A 14,620-nucleotide genomic window follows, 5' to 3' on the forward strand; every position below is an offset into this window, starting at 1 on the left:
GCTGGGACTACAGGCGCCCGCCACGTCGCCTGGCTAGTTTTTTGTATTTTTTTAGTAGAGACGGGGTTTCACCGTGTTAGCCAGGATGGTCTCGATCTCCCGACCTCGTGATCCGCCCGTCTCGGCCTCCCAAAGTGCTGGGATTACAGGCTTGAGCCACCGCGCCCGGCCCCAGAAAGGAACTCTTAAGAAGGTGTTCCTGGCTGGGCACAGTGGCTCACGCTTGTAATCCCGGCACTTTGGGAGACCAAGGTGGGTGGATCACCTGAGGTTGGGAGTTCGAGCCTGTCCAACATGGAGAAACCCCATCTCTACTAAAAATACAAAATTAGCTGGGCATGGTGGCACACGCCTGCAATCCCAGATACTCAGGAGGCTGAGGCAGGAGAACTGCTTGAATCTGGGAGGCAGAGGTTGCGGTGAGCCAAGATCGCACCATTGCATTCCAGCCTGGGCAACAAGAGCGAAACTCCATCTCAAAAAGAAAAAAAGAAGGTAAGAAGGTGTTCCTATGAGTAAACAATATAGTTTGAACCAGCTTACACATTGTAGTACTCAAAGCAATGTTACATGTATTATATTAGGAAAATCACTGCTGCTCCTTAACTTGTAAAACAGCCTCCATTTTGATTAATATTAACCAGGGCTCTATAAAGGCAAGGAAAGACACACTACACACAGGAACTTCAGGCCAGCTTCACTCCCAAGCCATCTGGAAACATGCAACTCAAAAGCATCTCAAACTGGCACCAGTTGAATTCATATTAGGTAGATCTTTCATTGGCTGACAACAAATATGACTTAGGATATGAAAGATGGAACTGAAAGACTGACAACAGGGCTGTCTCTGTCTGCAAATGTATCTGAGATACAGCAATTATTCTTGACAAGAATATATGAATTTCTTCATATTTAACATGAAAATAATACTTGGGTTTGACTTATAGGGTTCTGAGGATCAAATACAATAACATACTGTATATGAAACCATATTGTATACTTCCTCATTTAATTCAACCAACCAATGAGCAGAGCACCTATAATGTGCTAGGGCCTGGGGGACACTAGAATGAATCTGTCATATTGTTAAGATGCTATGCTACTTTCCAGGGCACTTATCTCACTGTTTCTTTTGAGTCAGGCAAGTGGCTACAGAGCTGTTCAAAAATAGATCAGCTGGCAAAACAAATAGGCTTTCTGAAATTGCTACATGCTAGTCCTAGCATTGTGAATAGCTATCTGAACCCATTCACATGGAGAGGAACTTTGGGCTTCTTTAAACAATTTGTCACAACTGAGAAGGCTGATTAATAATCAGAAAAATACCTAAGATAATCAAGTAAGAGCCAATTTTGTGCCAGTTTGTTCAAGTGGTAAGTGGTAGTCTGTCATCAAGAAGCTATTTGTGAACCAAACATTACTTAGGTCAGCACCACCTGACCCACACTTGCCTACTGCTGAGTTAAATTAGACAGATCAACCTATTGTTTTCCAAAGCATGTATAGAAGAGAACAATGATAAAAGCCCTAGACACAGTAATTTCAACCCAACAAATATTTACTGAGCACCTAATATGTACTAGTCTTCAGAAATAAAAGAAAAACATAACAGTTAGGTTGGATTACCATTTATAGCACTCTCACATATGGTCAAATCAGCTTTTCCAGTTGATGGTGTTACCCAGATCTCTAGGACAACAGAGACAACTATTTGTTGAGCATCCTCCCAGGGGTGTAGAATGCAACATGTTGCAAACTAAACTCATCTCTGCTGCTGTCTGGGTATCCCTCCCCAACTTCCTCCATCATTTCTTCTTTTTTTTTTTTTTCCTTTTCTTTGAGACAGGGTTTCACTCTTGTTGCCCAGGCTGGAGTGCAATGGCGTGATGTCGGCTCACTGCAACCTCTGCCTCCCAGGTTCAAGCGATTCTCCTGCCTGAGCCTCCCAAGTAGCTGGGATTATAAGCATTCGCCACCGCGCCTGGCTAATTTCGTATTTTTAGTAGAGACAGGGTTTCTCCATGTTGGTCAGGCTGGTCTTGACCTCAGGTGATCCACCTGCTTTAGCCTCCCAAAGTGCTGGGATTACAGAAGTGAGCCACCGCATCTGGCCCCTCCATCATTTCCACCATATTGGTAGAAGGTATATACATCCATTCAGTCATCCATGCCAGAATTCTGAGAATCATCTTCAACTCCTTCCTTATATTTATCCGCTAACCCCCAGAGATTATGTCACCAAAGCATTTTTATTCCATTTTAATATCTCCTTTATCTATTTGCTTTAATGTTTCCCTCATCAATTTCCACATTTACTACCTTTGTTCAAGCTCTTCGCCCAAGCTGGAGTAGAGTGGTGCAATCTCAGCTCACTGAAACCTCCACCTTCCGGGTTCAAGTGATTCTCCTGCCTCAACCTCCAAGTAGCTGGGGTTACAGATGCGTGCCACCATGCCCAGCTAATTTTTGTATTTTTAGTCAAGACGCGGTTTCATCATGTTGGCCAGGCTGGTCTTGAACTCCTGACCTCAAGTAATCTGCCCACCACGGCCTCCCAAACTGTTGAGATTACAGGTGTGAGCCACTGTGCCCGGCCTGTTAAAGCTCTTAGAATACCTCATCCAGATTACCACAAATGCCATCAACAGTTTTTCTTCTTTCCTTTCTTCCTTCCTTCTTATCTCAAACCTTCCTTGAATGTTTCATCTATCATGCTGCTAAAGTGCTTATTTCCAAAACTAAACATTGAAAATTCAATTTTCTTTTTTTTTTTTTTTTTTTGAGACGGAGTCTCGCTCTGTAGCCCGGGCTGGAGTGCAGTGGCCGGATCTCAGCTCACTGCAAGCTCTGCCTCCCGGGTTTACGCCATTCTCCTGCCTCAGCCTCCTGAGTAGCTGGGACTACAGGCGCCCGCCACCTCGCCCGGCTAGTTTTTTTTTTTGTATTTTTTAGTAGAGATGGGGTTTCACGGTGTTCGCCAGGATGGTCTCGATCTCCTGACCTCGTGATCCGCCCATCTCGGCCTCCCAAAGTGCTGGGATTACAGGCTTGAGCCACCGCGCCCGGCCGAAAATTCAATTTTCTAGTTTAAAACCCTTCATTGGGTTTTAGTAAGACAGAAAATACTTTAAAATCTGACCCTTACCTCTCTCTCCAGCTTCATCCAGCTACACCTCCACATATATCCTTCTCCCCATTACTTCAACTATTTTTAGTTCCTAGGACAGAGCATCTTTCTCTTACCTCTGTGCCTTTGTAAATGTTATTCCTTCTGCCTGGAAGTCCACACTTAGCTCAACTGTCATTTCTTCTAGATCTTCCTTGGCTGCTTAAAATATGTTTAGATAACAGTCCTCTTTTGTTCCCATTGTACCCTATCATCACTGGCATATTCATCTGTCTTTTCCATTAGACTATGAAATCCTTGGGGGATGAGAACTTGTTATTGTCTTACTTAGCTCTCTTTCTTGTACAATTTTTGGTATGTAATAGATGCTCAGTAAAAACATGTTGAAGGTATGTTGGGTAAATCCAGGTCACTTGAGAACTTCTTCTTTGCCCTGTGCTATTCAGTAACTAAAATGTTTAGAAAAGCACGCTTAGGAAGAAATAAACACTGGCTCATTTGACCAGACTCATAGTCCAGTCCAGCATTTTATCTCCTCCATCAGTAAAATAAGAGAAAACTAATATTTTTGTATGTTTACCATGTGCCAGGTGCTGTGCTAATCACTTTAGCATGTTTTTTCATTGAATTATTGACAGAATAATTATGTAGTAGTCATTATTTCTATTTTATGGATGAACAGATGGGCAGCTACTGTTTAAACTCAGATCTATCTCTGGTTCTAGAGCCCATCTTCTTCCCATGACACCAGAAGGTATTTCAAGTAGGACCAAAGCACATGTCCTATTTATTTTACTCCTGTATATATTTATTTTTTAGAAATAGGCTCTTGCTATGTTGCTCAGGCAGGATTCAAATCCCTGGGCCCAAGGGATCTTCCCACCTCAGGCTCCCGATTAGCTAGGACTACAGGCACATGCCAGTGTGCCCAGCTTCAGGACATGTCCTATCATGCTCAAAATAACACATAGCAAACCTGACTCTAACTTTGATAAGTACAAACAGTGTCCAAACTCCTCTTAATAGTCTGTTCTTAGTGGCTGACACTACATTTTTACATATAAGAAGGCTGAAAAGCCAGAAGATAAGATTGGTCAGAAGAAGATACAAAGTCTCCATGTCACAAGACACCCAGAATTTGGCATTTAGTATCAGTAAAGAATTCTAACTGACAGTGTTGTTGCCTTTGGCTGTGACCATCATCAAGGGCCATTGGATTATATAAGACTGCAACTGCACATACCAAATTAGCCTGAAAACTTGAAAGGGATCTTCTCAAGTAGAAGATAATATATGGCTGTGTCTGAACCATTCTCAGTGACAAAAAGGCAAAGTTGAGACTTAATGTGATTCAAAGGTGTTAATCTAGACATTGCTTACCTGAATTGATGGGGAATCTATAAGAAAAAAGATGCTGGCCGGGTGTGGTGGCTCACACCTGTAATCCTAGCACTTTGGGAGGCCAAGGGGGGTGGGTCACCTGAGGTCAGGAGTTCAGGACCAGTGTGGCCAACATGGCGAAACCCCGTCTCTACTAAAAATATAAAAATTAGCCAGGCGTGGTGGTGCACACCTGTAATCCCAGCTATTCGAGAGACTGAGGAAGGAGAATCGCTTGAACCCAGGAGGCGGAGGTTGCAGTGAGCTGAAATTGTGCCACTGCACTCCAGCTTGTGCGACAGGAGGGAGGCTCCATCTCAAAAAAAAAAAAAAAAAAAGAAAAGAAAAAGAAAAAGGAAAAAAGATGCTATGATAGAAAGACTGGCTGCCTATAAAGTACTACAATGATATCTAGTTGGTTTTAATAATATGAAAAAAAGAATGCTAGACAAATATTTAATGGAACAGAAACATTATTTGAAGATTCTCAATTTCATTTAAAAAGTCAATGGCTCCTGCTAAGTCTGATAATTCAGTATTTTCTTTGTTTTGGGGAAGAAAACAAGATTTTTTTTCCTAAAGGCTTTCTCTCAAAAACTATTTATGCAAAGGGATTATGTCTCAGAATCATCAGACCCTGATTATACATGTGCCTTTATGAGTTATAAATTACCCCTTTTTTGACCTATGAATTCCAGATATCATTAAAAGCAGGATATGGGCTGGGCACGGTGGCTCACGCCTACAATCCCAGCACTTTGGGAGGCCAAGGCGGGTGATCACCTGAGGTGGGGAGTTCGAGACCAGCCTGACCAACATGGAGAAACCCTGTCTTTACTAAAAATACAAAATTAGCCAGGCGTGGTGGCACGTGCCTGTAATCCCAGCTACTTGGGAGGCTGAGGCAGGAGAATCGCTTGAACCCAGGAGGTGGAGGTTGCAGTGAGCCGAGATTGTGCCACTGCACTCCAGCCTGGGCAACAAGAGCAAAACTCCAGCTCAAAAAAAAAGCAGGATATGGGTGTTTTATAGGTATTTTGCTGCCTCTCCATTAAATGCAATCCAGAGTCTTTTTCTTTTCAGGTTATTTCTGAAGTAAGGATTTACATATTTGAAGAGACTATCAAAAGAACCACGGTTGGCCGGGCGCGGTGGCTCAACCTGTAATCCCAGCACTTTGGGAGGCCGAGGCTGGCGGATCACGAGGTCAGGAGATGGAGACCATCCTGGCTAACACGGTGAAACCCTGTCTCTACTATAAATCCAAAAAATTAGCCGGGCATGGTGGTGGGCGCCTGTAGTCCCAGCTACTCGGGAGGCTGAGGCAAGAGAACGGCGTGAACCCGGGAGGCGGAGCTTGCAGTGAACTGAGATTGTGCCACTGCACTCCAGCCTGGGCGACAGTGAGACTTTGTCTCAAAGAAAAAAAAAAGAAAAAGAACCACAGTTATGCTTACAAGACTGTCTTATCCTTTAAGAGATCAAAGTGAAAATATATTCTAAAAATTTTTCTAAAATTTTGCTACATAAGAGCCATGTAAGAGTATCTGTGTAGTAATTTTATCCCCACACATTTAGTCACTTGTTCCCCACTTAGTGAAGACCAATTTTACCTTTGAGTGGCAACAGAAAAACAACTCCTTTCTCTATTAAAAGTAAGAAAACACACTGCTATTGTCTCACTTTATCTTTCTATATAATTCAAAGACTAAACCCTCCTCTTGATCAGTTATGCTTTCTTAGCCATTTAAAAATTGTATTTTCCAATGTATACATATATACACGAAAAAGATCTTAAGGTGCCCAGGCACGGTGGCTCACGCCTGTAATCCCAGCACTTTGGGAGGCTGAGGCAGGTGGATCATGAGGTCAGGAGATTGAGACCATCCTGGCCAACATGGTGAAACCTTGTCTCTACTAAAAATACAAAAATTAGTTGGGTGTGATGGCATGTGCCTATAGTCCCAGCTACTCGGGAGGCTGAGGTAGGAGAATCACTTAAACCTGGGAGACAGAGGTTGCCATGAGCCGAGATCACGTCACTGCACTCTAGCCTGGTGACAGAGCGAGACTCCATCCCCAAAAAACAAGAAAAAGATTTTAAGGTGTACAAAAATATTAATAATCATGGGATTGCAAACGATCTTTTTGTTTGTGGTTTTTTTGTATTTCCTAACCTTTCTAAAATAAGTATGTATTAGTTTTGTAATAAAAAGTGATTATTTTCTTATGCAAGCTCTTGTATCTGGTTTCAGTAGTGAAATGATCTTTAAAACTTGAAGAGTCTAGTAAACAATTTATGCAGAAAGTGCTAAAAAATCCTTAACACCTTCCAAGCCTTTTAAAAACAGTAAAAAATGAGACTTAATAGGTTTCTAAAAGAAAAAAGTAGTTAGAGGAAAGAATTATAAGCTAGCAACTGGTACGTAGTATAAAAGTTATCTTTTATAAGGGGAATATCATATTAAACCTTGGTAATTTAGTTAGTTGGTTTTGAAAGTCAAAGTCAGCTGGGTGAGGTGATTCACGCCTTTAATCCCAGCACTTTGGGAGGGTGAGGCGGGCAGATCGTTTGAGTCTAGAAGTTCGAGACCAGCCTCGACAATGTGGCAAGACCCCATCTCTACCAAAAACACAAAAAAATTAGCCAGGTGTGGTGGCATGTGCCTATATTCCCAGCCACTAAGGAGGCTGAGGTGGGAGGATCACTTGAGCCTGGCAGGTGGAGGTTATAAACTTGGGGTTAAAAAAAAAAGTCAAAGTCAATGATGATAAATTTAATATATCTGTATATCTGGTGGAAAAGAAATACTTCACATTTAAGTGGTAGTTTCATTGTATTTTAATGTTTTCTGATTTAGAGGTAGAAAGGATATTATCAGGAAAGTGATTTAAAATGTGGTTGTTGGCCAGGTGTGGTGGCTCACGCCCGTAATCCTAGCAATTTGTGAGGCTGAGGCGGGTGGATCATTTGAAGTCAGGAGTTTGAAACCAGCCTGGTCAACATGGTGAAATCCCGTCTCCACTAAAAATACAAAAAAATTAGCTGGGCATGGTGGCAGTTGCCTGTAATTCTAGCTACTCGCAAGGCTGAGGTAGGAGAATTGCTTGAACCCGGGAGGCGGAGGTTGCAGTAAGCTGAGATCACGCCACTGCACTCGTCTGGGCAACAGAGCAAGACTCCATCCTAAGAAAAAAAGTGGTTATCTGTGATTTAATTCCTTAGTAAACTTTCTTCTTAGGTATCTACCTCTGAAACAGTGAAGATACTCAAAGGAAATTATCACTCTCTTGCCAAAGTCATGATGGCAATAGGGAATATAAAATATTAAAGATCGGCTGGGTGCGGTGACTTATGCATGTAATTCCAGCACTTTGGGAGGCTGAGGCGGGTGAATCATGAGGTCAGGAGATCGAGACCAGCCTGGCCAACATGGTGAAACCCCGTCTTTACTAAAAATACAAAAATTAGCTAGGCATGGTGGTGCGTGCCTATAATCCCAGCTACTCAGGAGGCTGAGGCATGAGAATCGCTTGAACCCAGGAGGCAGAGGTTGCAGTGAGCTGAGGTCATGCCACTGCACTCCAGCCTGGTGACAGAGTGAGACTCCATTTACCAAAAAAAAAAAAAAAAAATCAAAGTGTCCCCAAAACTGATCTAAACAATAACTTTAGGTTAGCGGTATACACTATAGATCGATACTATCACATCACAATTCATATCCAGAATGATTTATATTTCTTAAAATATTACTTTTTGCAAAGTAACATGAACCAAAGCAATAAAGACATGAAGTCCCTACATGGTGTCTCTTGAACTCCTAAAGTGGGCAAAGTCTATGGATTTAACCAAAACTGAGCTTCCTTCCAGCTTTTGTTAGCAAGTTCTCAAACAGGTCCTCATTATATTTTAGAGAACATCACAACTTTGAAGAAAGAAATTGTGACAGGAGAATTAAAATGGGTATACTATGAGGCTATTTCATAAATATTCCTGAACCAAGATCCTCAGGAAGAATAATGGATAGTTTTGAGATATATACTGTCTGTTAAGAAAGAAAATAGAATATTTCTGATTAGTCACACAACTTACAACTATTTTAAAATGTCAGAGATTTATTACTGTTTCTAGCCTTAAAGCTTACCTTTCTATATTGCTATTACCCACACATTTGCTCCTTGAAATTACTACATTTTCCTCAAAAAGAGTGTCTGAGATTTAGCATATACCTCTGCAGTCACTTTACACAATGTAATCCCCAATCCACCACATCCGTTAAACTATACCATTGTTTTTCACATTATCTTCATTTTATTTTGCATTCTGTCAAGTAAAATGAGACTTAAGGCTGGTCTTGTAATAATGATATGACCAATGCTGTAATCAGTCACCATCATCTGTGCAATGACTTTGTGGTTTGCTGAAATGCAAATATCTGAGGAAAATTTAATACATAAAACTTTTATTAGTGTTTCTATATGTCTGGGAAAAGGGATTCATTAAACTTTTTAATAAGATTTACATAGATTGAGAAAAAGAAGTTTTGATATGTAAAAGTAAGTGAACAGAGATGGCAGTGGGAATAGGGGGTGAGGGTGCACAGACACACATACACCCACAGAGCACATTACCCTTGCTTTGCAAACCCAGTAAGAAATGCTTTGCAGTGCAAATGCCCACAGAACCAGCAGGAATCGAGGTTATCTTGCTAAGCACAGAAGGAAGATACCCAGCAGAAGAGTCCAGCTCCTGGTTCTTAACTAAAGTAAACAATAAATATTACAGTCACTTAAATTATCAACAATGTATTTAAGTATACCCCCAGATGGTCTGCAACATGCAAACTAAAAAATGTAGAATTTAATCCTGATAAGATCAGTTAATTGCGAGTGCTTTGTTTCTATATTCTTCTCTTTAACAAAACATGACAAGGTTATGTCTCAGCAAAGAATGGTTTTAAGTGCCTAGGAGAAAATCAGAGCAAAACATGTCTTTATACATTAATATAAATATTTGTAATTTCCTATTTTGAAACATTATATCAGTATTTCCCTAGGTTGTATAATAATCAGTAGGAACATTAGCCTGATGATTAAAACAATTTTTTTAAGTTAAAACAAATGCTTTTAAATGGGCACTTGCAATAAAAGATAAATCAGATGTGGTAATGGCTTCTTTTGCAAAAGCCATGTGTAAACAGCACATAAAGATGACAAGTCAAGCAGTAGGAGCCCATTCTTCAGCCAAAAAAGGAAATAAATGAAGACAGAAGAACAAAAATTACCGAAAAGAGAAACATCCTCTGGTTCCCACCCCCAAAAGCTTGATAAATAATAGTTCTGTACAGTTTCAGTGGAAAACTCCGGCCACTCAGAAGTTTAAAAAAGGACATTAGAATCACAAACACTCAAGATGGGGATAAACTAACAACAGAGTAACGATGGGCTAGCAAAAGGTGATGTTAAAATTCTATCTTTCCTCTCTAGTGTGACATTCTTTGTCATGTAATACATTTCTCTTCATTCTAATTTTTCTCTCTTGGATGTACCCTCTCTTGCCTTTTTTTTTTTTTTTTAAGGTTGTATGCTATTAGTTTCTAGCTAGAAATATATCCTTAAGAGTGCTCACTAGCTTCTCCATGAAACTCAGAGTCATTTTCACAGTCTATTGCTATTCTCTGGTATATAAAGATTACGCTTGTATAAAATCTGGATAAAGGGGCTTATTCCGGAAGATGTGGGCCTTTACTAGAGTTGATAAATTGCTTATGATAGGAAAATAATTCCACAATGCAGCTTCCAACAAAGGACAGCAAATGAAATTAGCCAATGATAATTATCCATCAAACATTGTTTTTATAATTTCCTAAATAGTGCTGTTATTAGATTATCCCCAGAACAGGTGAATGTAAAAGCAAACAGCTTCAAAATCCATGCCGGATGCAAAATTTTAACTATTAGATAATAGAAAATTTTGCCTTTACACTGCACTCACCAGCAAGAACTCCACAGATCAAATGAGTGTTCTCAAATCTGAATAGATCTACAGAAGTCAAAGTGTTTGGGCAAATATTAAAGGTTATACTAAGCATGTCTAAGAGACCAGAAGACTTTGGTGGTCAGTTTTATTTCATTACACTATGAAGGGTAGGGGTGGAGAGATGAAGATGGAGAAAAAGGAGCTATGACCAGTACAAAAACTCTGAAGTTAGAATGGAACAAAATTAAATTTGTTTGGCAGGATTTCACAGAATTCTCAGTTCTAAAAATTGATTAAAGTCATAATAAGCATTTAAGAAAATTTGATATATAGAAAACAGTTACCTTGAGGCTAGGCCCAGTGGCTCATTCCTGTAATCCCAGCACTTTGGGAGGCTGAGGTGGGCGAATCACTTCAGGTCAGGAGTTCGAGACCAGCCTGACCAACATGGTGAAACCCCATCTCTACTAAAAATACAAAATTAGCCAGGTGTGGTGGCGGGTGTCTGTAATCCCAGCTACTCAGGAGGCTGAGGCACAAGAATAGCTTGAACTCGGGAGGTGGAGGTTGCAGTGAGCCGAGATTGTATCACTGCACTCCAGCCTGGGTGACAGAGTGAGACTCCGTCTCAAAAACAAAACAAAACAAACAAAAAACCCAAGAAATAGTTACCTTGATTCTACAGAACCAATGCAACAGACAGCTATTATTAGAAAACTATTATTGAATATTAATAGAATATTAATAGAAAACTATTATTGAATATTAACTATGTTTTATCTTTTTGAGAAATCGTATAATAGTAAAAATGGCTTTCTGTGTTAGCATTTTTAACAAACTCATAAAAGAAAACATGGCTTTGGAGAAAATACTACAAAGTTATTTTACTTAGATCACAAGGTACATACTTTGAGCTAGTAAATAGACCACTCTAAAATGTGAAGTGTTAGGTTTTTTTTTTTGAGACGGAGTTTCACTCTTGTTGCCCCGGCTGGAGTGCAATGGTGCGATCTCAGCTTACTGCAACCTCTGCCTTCCAGGTTCAAGCAATTGTCCTGCCTGAGCCTCCTGAGTAGCTAGGATTACAGGCATGCGCCACCACGCCTGGCTAATTTTGTATTTTTAGTAGAGACAGGGTTTCTCCATGTTGGTCAGAATGGTCTCGAACGCCCGACCTCAGGTGATCCACCTGCTTCAGCCTCCCAAAGTGTTGGGATTACAGGTGTGAGCCACGGTGCCTGGCCGAAGCATCAGTTTGAAATAATCACCTGAATAATATAATAAAATCTAGAGCTGTGAGTTCAGATAAGAGATGGTTTACCCAAGGTGAGTAAGAGATAAAGTGCTATACCTTCTGTTGATTTCACATTACGGGAACAAGCTCTCCTCACACCCACACATCCACACCCACACCATTCTTCACTTCTCAATAAGATTAGAGTGGCAATACTGGAGAGTTATTAACTACAAATTTGTACAGTGCTTTTAAAAAGCCCATAAAAGACAAATGCATCATACTAATATGTTTCTAACAGATGTGACAACTACATCTGTTGTAGTGACTAATTAAATTGGTTAGAAAAAAATTATTTTTAAAACTTGGCATAGTGGCCGGGCGCGGTGGCTCAAGCCTGTAATCCCAGCACTTTGGGAGGCCGAGACGGACGGATCACGAGGTCAGGAGATCAAGACCATCCTGGCTAACACGGTGAAACCCCGTCTCTACTAAAAAATACAAAAAAAAAAACTAGCCGGGCGAGGTGGCAGGCGCCTGTAGTCCCAGCTACTCGGGAGGCTGAGGCAGGAGAATGGCGTAAACCTGGGAGGCGGAGCTTGCAGTGAGCTGAGATCCGGCCACTGCACTCCAGCTTGGGCGACAGAGGGAGACTCTGTCTCCAAAAAAAAAAAAAAAAAAAAAAAAAACTTGGCATAGTCAAATTAGTTCAAAGCTGATTTAAAATAACATTCTGAGAACTGAACACACATCAGCAGGTTGTCTCTGTCTTACAAATAAGCAAAAGACAACTAATTATTGGGCCACAGAGAAGAGTGAATATAACGAAAAACAAGAGAAAGACTAGCTGACAGCAATCTGTTGCCAATCAGCTGAAATAGAGGTTCATTTGGATTTTTTTGGTAGTAGGTCTATGAACAGTATTATTAACTCCTACTTCCTTAATGATTAGTAGCAACCAGAATCACGTTTGCAATAAATAAGATTTATTCATAAGTTTACACATTAACAGAGCAAATAATGTGAGAAAAACATCAAAGACAATGTCCCAAAGGAACTAAAGATTTCTTAGGCTTAAATATCATGCTGAATTGTTAATGAATAATTAATTTATTCAGCCAAGTATTAGAGCAAAAGGAGCCTGGTCAAGGGAATTGAAAGAAACATGTGCTTAGGGATTTATTAGAAAGCACCTCCCCAAAACCAGGCTCAGTGGCTTATACCTGTAATCCCAGCACTTTGGGAGGCTGGGGAGGGTGGATGGCCTGAGCTCAGGAGTTTGAGATTGCCTGGGTAACACAGTAAAACCCTGTCTCTTAGCAAGGTGTGACACACATCTGTGGTCCTAGCAACTTGGGAGGCTGAGGTGGGAGGACTGCTTGAGGCCAGAAGGTCGAGACTTCAGTGAGATGTGATTGCACCACTGCACTCCAGCGTGGGAGACAGAGTGAGACCCTGTCTCAAAAAAAAGAAAAAAAGGGGCCAGGCACAGTGACTCATGCCTGTAATTCCAGCACGTTGGGGGGCCGAGGCAGGCAGATCATTTGAGGTCCAGAGTTCGAGACCAACTTGGCCAAAATACTAAAAATACAAAAATTACCCGGGCGTGGTGGTTTGTGCCTGTAATCCCAACCACTTGGGAGACTGAGGCAGGAGAATTGCCTGAACCCGGGAGGCAGAAGTTGTAACGAGCCAAGATTGCACCCCTGCACTCTGGCCTGGGCCACAGAGTGAGGGTCCGTCTCAAAAAAAAATAAATTAATTAAAAAAAAAAAAGAATGTCGCTTTATTCTGACTTACTGGTAAATACTGCCCAAAAAAGCTGTGAATTGGGGAATTTTCCTCAGAGAAATATATTTTTTGTTTTCTTTTTTTGGAGACGGAGTTTTGCTCTTGTCGCCCAGGCTGGAATGCAATGGCACCATCTTGGTTCACTGCAACCTCCGCCACCCAGGTTCAAGCAATTCTCCTGGCTCAGCCTGCCAAGTAGCCAGAACTATAGGCCCACGCAATCATGCCTGGCTAATTTTTTGTATTTTTAGTAGAGATGGGTTTTTTCCCATGTTGACCAGGCTGGTCGTGAACTCCTGACCTCAAGTGATCCTCCCACCTCAGCCTCCCAAAGTGCTGGGATTACAGGCGTGAGCCACTGCACCCGGCCACTAATTAGTACTTTCAAAACAGATTTCTCGCGGGGTGTGGTGGCTCATGCCTGTAATCCCAGCACTTTGGGAGGCTGAGGAAAGTGGATCACCTGAGGTCAGAAGTTTGAGACCAGCCCAGTCAACATGGTGAAACCCTGTCTCTACTAAAAATACAAAAATTAGCCAGGCATGATGGTACATGCCTGCAATCCCAGCTACTTGGGAGGCTGAGGTGACACAGCAAGATTCCACCTCAAAAAAAAAAAAAAAGGCAATAATTAGAAAGAAGGACCCTTCTAAGATGTTTTCTGTAGATACCTAATCTTAAATTTTTTCTTTTTTTTTGAGACGGAGTCTCACTCTGTCGCCCAGGCTGAAGTGCAGTGGCGCGATCTCGGCTCACTGCAAGCTCAGCCTCCCGGGTTAACGCCATTCTCCTGCCTCAGCCTCCCGAGTAGCTGGGACTACAGGCGCCCGCCACCATGCCCAGCTATTTTTTTTGTACTTTTTAGTAGAGACGGGGTTTCACCATGTTAGCCAGGATGGTCTCAATCTCCCGACCTCGTGATCCACCCGCCTCGGCCTCCCAAAGTGCTGGGATTACAGGCGTGAGCCACCATGCCCAGCCCCCAATCTTAAATTTATACCAGCGCTTAAAACACTAAAGTATACCAAAAGCTCAGAGTAAAAATCATTTTTCTGGCCAGGCGAGGTGGCTCATGCCTGTAATCCCTGCACTTTGGGAGGCTGAGGCA

General features: G+C 41.5%; 1 protein-coding gene and 1 long non-coding RNA gene across 50 annotated transcripts in view; both read right to left on the reverse strand.

Annotated features, from left to right (window-relative positions):
• Positions 1–14,620, reverse strand: part of EPB41 (erythrocyte membrane protein band 4.1) — a 278,208-nt gene that overhangs the window by 27,663 nt on the left and 235,925 nt on the right. The gene's annotated exons all lie outside the window — the stretch shown is intronic.
• LOC144334748 (uncharacterized) lies at positions 7,026–8,150 on the reverse strand. The gene is made up of 2 exons (XR_013404940.1): positions 8,025–8,150; positions 7,026–7,890 (listed from the first exon to the last, which is right to left on the reverse strand). It is a non-coding gene; the product is annotated as an uncharacterized LOC144334748 (long non-coding RNA).

Source organism: Macaca mulatta, chromosome 1 (assembly GCF_049350105.2).
Source record: "Macaca mulatta isolate MMU2019108-1 chromosome 1, T2T-MMU8v2.0, whole genome shotgun sequence".
Classification (NCBI taxonomy): domain Eukaryota; kingdom Metazoa; phylum Chordata; class Mammalia; order Primates; family Cercopithecidae; genus Macaca; species Macaca mulatta.